The sequence below is a fragment of the Neomonachus schauinslandi genome, chromosome 10, assembly GCF_002201575.2.
Source record: "Neomonachus schauinslandi chromosome 10, ASM220157v2, whole genome shotgun sequence".
Lineage (NCBI taxonomy): Eukaryota > Metazoa > Chordata > Mammalia > Carnivora > Phocidae > Neomonachus > Neomonachus schauinslandi.
Window position 1 is genome coordinate 59,092,641 of NC_058412.1, and position 8,027 is coordinate 59,100,667.

Below are 8,027 nucleotides of genomic sequence, written 5' to 3' on the forward strand. Positions count from 1 at the left end.
AATATAACCCACAAATTGTAATATTTAAAACATGACTTGCTTCCAAGGATTTGTTCCTCATTCTGTCCCTTCTCAGTTTCATGGGATTAGTGTGGGACTTGGTTTCAGGACCAATGTTCAGTTTTCTTTTCTCTAAAAATGGGAGTAGTACTATTTGGGTGGCTGTAGGAAGGATTGGATGATATCATGTATGGAAAAAAAACTCTTTGGAAACTAGGCTATTAGAATGATTAGTGTCAGAAGAAAGAATATTCCTGGGGCGCATGGGTGGCTCAGTCGTTAAGCGTCTGCCTTCGGCTCAGGTCATGATCCTAGGGTCCTGGGATCGAGCCCCGCATCGGGCTCGCCATGCTCTGCAGGGAGCCTGCTTCTCCCTCTGCCTCTGCCTGCCGCTCCCCCTGTTTGTGCTCTCTGACAAATAAATAAAATCTTAAAAAAAAAAAAAAAGACATTGGTGCTAGCAGCCTGCCATGCGAAAAGAATTAAAAAAAAAAAAATAGAAATAATGTTTGGAGGCGCTTTGGTGACTCAGTCGGCTCAGGTCATTATCTCAGGGTCATGGGATCGAGCCCCGCTTAGGGCTCCACACTCACCAGGGAGTCCGCTTGAGATTCTCTCTCTTCCTCTCCCTCTGCCCTTCCTCCACATCCCCTCCGCCCCCCCCCGCATGCTCTCTTCCTGTCTTTCTCTTAAATAAATAAATAGATAACTTTGGAAAAAAAAAAAGAAATAATGTTTGAACCACTTTTTTTTTTTTTTAAAGATTTTATTTATTTGACACAGAGAGAGATAGCGAGAGCAGGAACACAAGCAGGGGGAGTGGGAGAGGGAGAAGCAGGCTTCCTGCCAAGCAGGGAGCCCGATGTGGGACTCGATCCCAGGACCCTGGGATCATGACCTGAGCCGAAGGCAGACGCTTAACGACTGAGCCACCCAGGCGCCCTGTTTGAACCACTTTAAAAAAAAAATATTTTATTTATTTATTAGAGAGAGAGAGAGAGAGAGAGAGAGAGAGAGAGCATGAGCGGGGGAGGGGCAGAGGGCGAGGGAGAAACAGACCCCCCGTTGAGTTCAGAGCCCCATGCGGGCCTCAATCCCAGGATCCCGAGATCATGATCTGAGCAGAATTCATATGCTTAACTGACTGAGCCACCCAGGCTCAGTCAAACTGTAAATATAGTTCTCAGGTGGTAGGTAACTGAAAATGTGCATTTGTATCATCAGAATTGGCTCCATAATTCTTTTCACTTATGGGATTGTCTGTTATTCATGATTAGCCTAGCATCAAGAAGAAGGTTATGCTCCTTTCCTCTTAAATAAGAAAAATATTACTGGGTTACCTAGTGGCCTCAGACACATATTTCTTCAGAAGAAATCATCTGGGTAATGGAGGATTAAGTGATTATATATATAGATATATAATAACATAATTATATACTTATATAATATAATAACTTTAATATACTTATATATACTAAATTTTTATATTCATATATAGTATATACAAAATATATATTATGTATACTACATATGCACATACAAGTATATGTATGTATATGATAGAAAATTTTAGAAATTACTTTTATTCCATTTATTTAGTCTACACAATAAAACAAATTCACATGCCTCAGAGGCATTATTTTCATGGACAATATTTTTAAGTTATTTCTAATAATTTGAGAGTAACAAAGATTTCAACATTTAGACCTAGGCAATAAAAATCATCAGCCTTAAAATATTGCCTTACTGCTTAAGGAAAAAATTTTTTTTACCCTTCTCGACCTTCATATGACTATGTATAGATGTGTGTTCTTGGTGGTTGTTTTAGAAGGAAACAAGGTTTTGTGAAATGAAGTTTTGGTCAATAAAGCTTTATCAATATATTATGGTCTAAAGAAAATGATTACTTTGTCCTACATGCTCTAGGCATTCTCAATTCTTATAGTTTATAAGTTGTGCTGATGTGGCCTGTGGTTGGCCAATTTATCTGTATCATCCTTTGGAAAAATTATAGGTATAACTTTTATAGAAATTTTTTTGTGGCGTGCCTGGGTGGCTCAGTCGTTAAGCGGCTGCCTTCGGCTCGGGTCATGATTCCAGGGTGCTGGGATCGAGCCCCATGTCAGGCTCCCTGCTCAGCAGGAAGCCTGCTTCTCCCTCTGCCTCTGCCTCTCCCCCTGCTTGTGCTCTCTCTCTGTCAAATAAAGAAATAAAATCTTTAAAAAAAAAAAAAATTTTTGTTTGTTTCTACAGAGGGGAAAAAAAAAAAACCAGTATACAGTATGTTTTTTAAATTCTACTTTTAAAAAATCCCAATATTCAGAATCTGTCTAGCAACTAATATAGGTTGAATAAATGAAAAAATAAAACCATGGTTTCTAAGATTTCCTAACTATGAAAGCAGATATGTTAACATTTAGAGTATCTACTTACTCCAGTTATTTTTTTCTTAAGATTTTATTTATTTATTTGACAGAGAGAGCACAAACGGGGAATGTTAGAGGGAGAGGGAGAAGCAGGCTCCCTGCCAAGCAGGGAGCCCGATGAGGGGCTTGATCCCAGTGTCCTGGGATAGTGACCTGAGCCGAAGGCAGATGTTTAACCATCTGAGCCACCCAGGCGCCCCCTTACTCTAGTTATTTTTTCCTTATTTCTTTTGGGTTTTTTTTTTTCCAGTTTTATTGCAATAAAGTTGACATTGAGCACTCTGTAAATTTAAGGTATATAGCATAATGACCTCCATATATTGTGAAATAACTACCACAATAAATTTAGTTAACATCATCTCATATGGATACCAAAAAAAGTTTTCTTTCTTTGTGTTGAGAACTTTTAGGATTTACTCTCTTAGCAACTTTCAAATACACCATATTGTAGTGTTAACTATAGTCACCATATACATTATATCCCCAGTACTTATCTATAAAAGTTTGTACCTTTTGACCAGCTTTCCCAACTCCCCCATCCCCTACTTTTGTCCTTTCTGTAACAACCAAGACTTTGTGCTCTTTAGCAAGTTCTGAATCTCAATAAGAGGAGATAAAAACTTGAGAATAAAAATAGTAAAGTCTATTCTATAACTGCCAAAAGTCAAGGAATAATATACATGTTTATATTTAACTCTGAAAAGGTGGTAATACCAAAAAATGGTAACAGAATTTGCCTCTGGGAACAGTCTGGGTGTGGGCAGCAGAAGACTTAGTTTTTTGTTTTGTTTTTTCCTTTTTAACATATATTAAAGAAAAATAAAATGAGTCTTGTTGGAAGCTATTTTCTAGTCATGGATTTATAGTGTCCTGGTATCAAGAAAAGAGAAAAACACCTTTTTCTTGGTACTAAAAAAACCTTATTATGAAATATTTTGGACATACACAAAAGCAGAGTGAATGAACCCCATATACCCATCACCCAATGTCAATAATTATCAACTCACAATTATTTCCTCTGTACTCCCATCCACTACTCCCTAATTGTTTTGAAGCAAATCATAGTCATATTTCATGTGTACATACTTCAGTATATATCTTGAAAAGGTAAAAATCTTCCCATTACACAATTCTCATACCTTAACACACACACAAAACAATTCCTTAATACCAGTTATCTACTAGTGTTCACATTTAACCATTGTCTTAGACATTTTATACCGTCTATTTGAATCAGGATCCAAACATTGCAATTGGTTAATAAGCCTCTGAAGTCTCTTTTTTAAAAAAGATGTATTTATTTGAGACAGAGTGCAAATGTGTGCACACACGTGTGTGGGGGAAGGGGTAGAGGGAGAGAAGCTTCTGGCGGACTCTCCACTGAGCATGGAACACAACACCGGGCTCAATCTCATGACCCTGAGATCATGACTTGAGTCAAAACCAAAAGTCCGATGGTCAAATGACTGAGCCACCCAGGTGCCCCTCGGAAGTCTCTTTTTAATATATCTCTTTTTTCTTGCAATTTTGTTGTTAAAGAGACCAGGTCCTTTGTCCTGCTGAGTATCCCACTATAAATTTTGTCATTTAATGTGTTCCTCTGTTCTTTGTATTTCCTGTAAATTAGTAGTTAGATCTAGGCTTGATCAGATTCATATTTGGTGTTTTTGACAAGATTATTTCATAGGTGATGGTGCACATTTCCATTAGGAAGAGATGTCTAATGATTATTTTCTTTGGTGATGTAATCCACCATTGCTGAACATTGCTACAATTCCTCATGCCAGTATCTCTCCACTCACTGGTCATCTGAAGCTCTCTTCTCTAGTAGATTCCTTAGGAAGGGCTCATGGAGAGAATAGTCCCTGATTCCTTAACATCTTCATAACTGTTTGTCTATGGTCTTTGTTTTTGAAAATCAGTTTGGCTGGATATAAAAGCTTTACCTCATATTAAGTGTCTTAAATATGTCTCTATTGTCTTCTGGCATAAAATATCATATGGTTTGATAGAAATCTTATTTTTCTTGCCTTTGTAAGTGACTTGGTGTAGCCAAAGGTTTTGTTTTTCTTTTTTTTGAAGTCCAGTACTTTTACTAGATTGTGTCTCAATGTTGGCCTCCTGACCCAGTTTCCCCAGGTATATGGTGTGCCCTTTTATTTATTTATTTATTTATTTATTTATTTATTTATTTTTGTAATCTCTGTACCCAACGTGGGGCTTGAACTCACGCCCTCAAGATCAAGAGTCCCATGCTCTTCTGACTGAGCCAGCTGGCACCCCTTAACACATTATTTTTTGTGTTTTATTCTCTCTAGTCTTCATTTTTGAAATGATTATTTTCATTTACTTCTGATCTTTCCTGGGTTTTTACTTTTTTTTGTTTTAAAGATTTTGTTTATTTGACAGAGACACAGCGAGAGAGGGGACACAAGCAGGGGGAGTGGGAGAGGGAGAGGCAGGCTTCCCACTGAGCAGGGAGCCCGATGCGGGGCTCGATCCCAGGATCCTGGGACCATGACCTGAGCTGAAGGCAGACGCTTAACAACTGAGCCACCCAGGCACCCCCAGTGAGAAAAATTTTGAAGTAAAGTGATTTGAAAAAGATTTAAGGGGTGCCTGGGTGGCTCAGTCGTTAAGCGTCTGCCTTCGGCTCAGGTCCCAGGGTCCTGGGATCGAGCCCCACATCGGGCTCCCTTCTCCGCGGGAAGCCTGCCTCTCCCTCTCCCACTCCCCCTGCTTGTGTTCCCTCTTTCGCTGTCTCTCTCTGTCAAATAAATAAATAAAATCTTAAAAAAAATTTTTTTGTTCTCACTGTATGAGTATTTTCTCTTATAATTTTTAGCATTTTCTTTTAGCTCATTCTGAAATATGATGGCTATAGTTTTCATTTCTTTTGTGGGTATTTTTTTCTCATGTGCTTCATTGTCCAAAGAGACATTATTATTCTCTTGTTCTCTTATTTAAAAAAAAATTTTTAAATAAGATTCAATTGTGGTCCTTTTCCCTTGCTAATATTTTAAGTGAAATGAGTTATACCATACTCTTAGAAGAGAGAAGCAGCCCAGGACAGCTTTTCTAGCTTCTATTAAGAACTGGGCAGAGTCTAGGATTTTACACTTGTTGTAAGTTCATCAGATAGCATGCCATAATTTCATGGATGTTGACAGAAAACATGAGAATCCTGGGTCAAAGACAAAGGACTGTTACTCATGGTAAAAGCCATAGCTGAAATGTCTGCATGATGTTCATTTGAGCTGGTTCCCTTTGTCCCCTGAGTTCCATGGGGGGGATGCAGAGGGACCATCACATTGGAGTGGCCTATGTTAAAAGAGAAGAATTGAGATGGGGGGAGTTACAACTTTCACAGTAGGTGGAAACAAGACTGTAATTTGTCTGGAGGTAGAGGTGGGAGAGATGTTACTTCACTCCTTAAGGTTGCTTGCTACAAACAAAACCCTGAAAAAATGGCCCTGGGGAAAGAGTGGTCAGGACCTTGCATCCTGGCATACCTAGCAAGAATGTGTTTGGACTCTCTGGGCCTGTGGTGGATTGCCTCCTCCAACAGCCTTTTTTTTTTTTTTTTAATTAAAGTAGGCTCCACCCCCAGCGTGGCCCAACACAAAGCTTGAACTCAGGACCCTGAGATCAGGACCAGAGCTGAGATCAAGAGTCAGACACTTGGGGCGCCTGGGTGGCTCAGTCGGTTAAGTGTCTGCCTTCGGCTCAGGTCATGATCTCAGGGTCCTGGGACGGAGTCCCACATCGGGCTCCCTTCTCTGCAGGGAGCCTGCTTCTCCCTCTGCCTCTCTCTCTCTCATGAATAAATAAATAAAATCTTAAAAAAAAGTCAGACACTTAACCGACTGAGCCACCCAGGCGCCCCTTCTTCATCAGCTTTAAACTCTGCTGTTTGTATGATGTTATTAAAATAAAATATGGGCTTGAACTTTCTGAGATTTTCTACTCTGCTCACCCGTGAGCTTTTATGTGACTCTCCGACTTTCTTTGCCCCCGTTGTCCCTACTCATAGTTTCTCCTCAGGGGCTCCTGGCTGGCTCAGTCAGTAGAGCGTCCGACTCAGGATTGTGAGTTCAAGCCCCACGTAGGGGGTAGTTTGTTTAAAAACAAAAACAATGTTTTCACCTCACTGTGGGACTTTTCCTGGGAGGGCGCTTTGGTCATTCCGGCCCCCAGGCCACTGCAGCATTCTCAGAGCTTCCTGTCGTCTCTTCATACTCAGCTGTGTGTTGGCGCCTGCAGAGTCTGTCCTCAGCCTGCTCCACGGTGGGCAGTTTCAGGGCTCGGAGTCTCAGCGCCTCCAAAAGTGCCTCTGACTTCTCTGCTTCTTTTCACATTCTCCCTGACACCACGAGGGTCTTATTTTTCCATTTTGGAACCGGTGGCTCTGTCTTATCACCTGATTTTATTGTAGATGTCAGCTGAGGGTTTTTGGTTTTGTCATCGTCCTTTTACACGCGTGGATAAGGGAAGATGTCAACACCAGGCGGTGGGCACTGCCTCTTCTCCACACTCAGTTTTCCTGTGTACTGTTTGAACTGTTTGATTTTTTTTTCTTACTGTATTACTTAGAAAAAATAATAAAAAGAAGATACTGGACTAGGAGTAAACGTTTTAGTTCCCTTCTACCACTTAAATGAAAAGATGGTGGCGATAAATTCAAGTGCCACAGGAAACAGATGAAGCAGAGAAGGGAGATTGGGGGGGGAGCTCATGCTACAGATTGATTTTTTTTACAGATTTATTTATTTATTTGAGAGAGAGAGAGAGAGAGCGCGCACGTGGGAGCGAGGGGAGGGGCAGAGAATCCTGAGCAGACTCCACGCTGATGGCAGAGCCAGACCCTGGGCTCCATCTCACCACCCTGAGAGCATGATCCCAGCTGAAACCAAGAGTCGGATGCTTACCTGACTACCACCCAGGTGCCCCTCATGCTGCAAATTTAAATGGTTAAGGAGCCCTGGAAGCATGAGGGGGTGGACCCGGTGGCCATCAGTGTGGAAAGTGCTCCAGGCAAAGAGCCAGTGCAGAGCTCTGAGTGGAGTGTGCTTGGGATGTTTGAGGAACAGCAAGAAGACCAGGGTGGCTGGAGCAGAGGGAGGAGGAGGAAAAGACAGGAGATGAGGCCAAAAAGACACGGGGTAGGGCGGGGGGGGGGGTGAGGGGGAACAGAGAAGCAGGGGATCTTGAAAGCCATTGCAAGGATTTTGGCTTCAAGTGAGATGGGGAGCCACGGGGTGAATGATCTGATGGATGAGAATGGCCTGTGAGTGCAAGGGCAAAAGCAGGAAGGTCACTTAAGAGACTTTTAAAATAGCCCATAGTGCAAATCCGGGTGTGTCTAATTTCAAAGCCGGTTCTCCTTCCCTTATACCTTATGTCCTAAAGTGGTCATAAGGGAGATTATACTTCTGATGTGTGGGTAGCTATTTTTTCCTCAAAACCACCCTATTACAAATAAGCCACGAATATATCCTTTCCAAAGAAAAACAAAAATCCTCTCAAGATCCCCCAACTACAGTTTTGAGTATATAATATTTCCATTAGAAACTACTCCCCCAAAACAAGATAACTAACTTG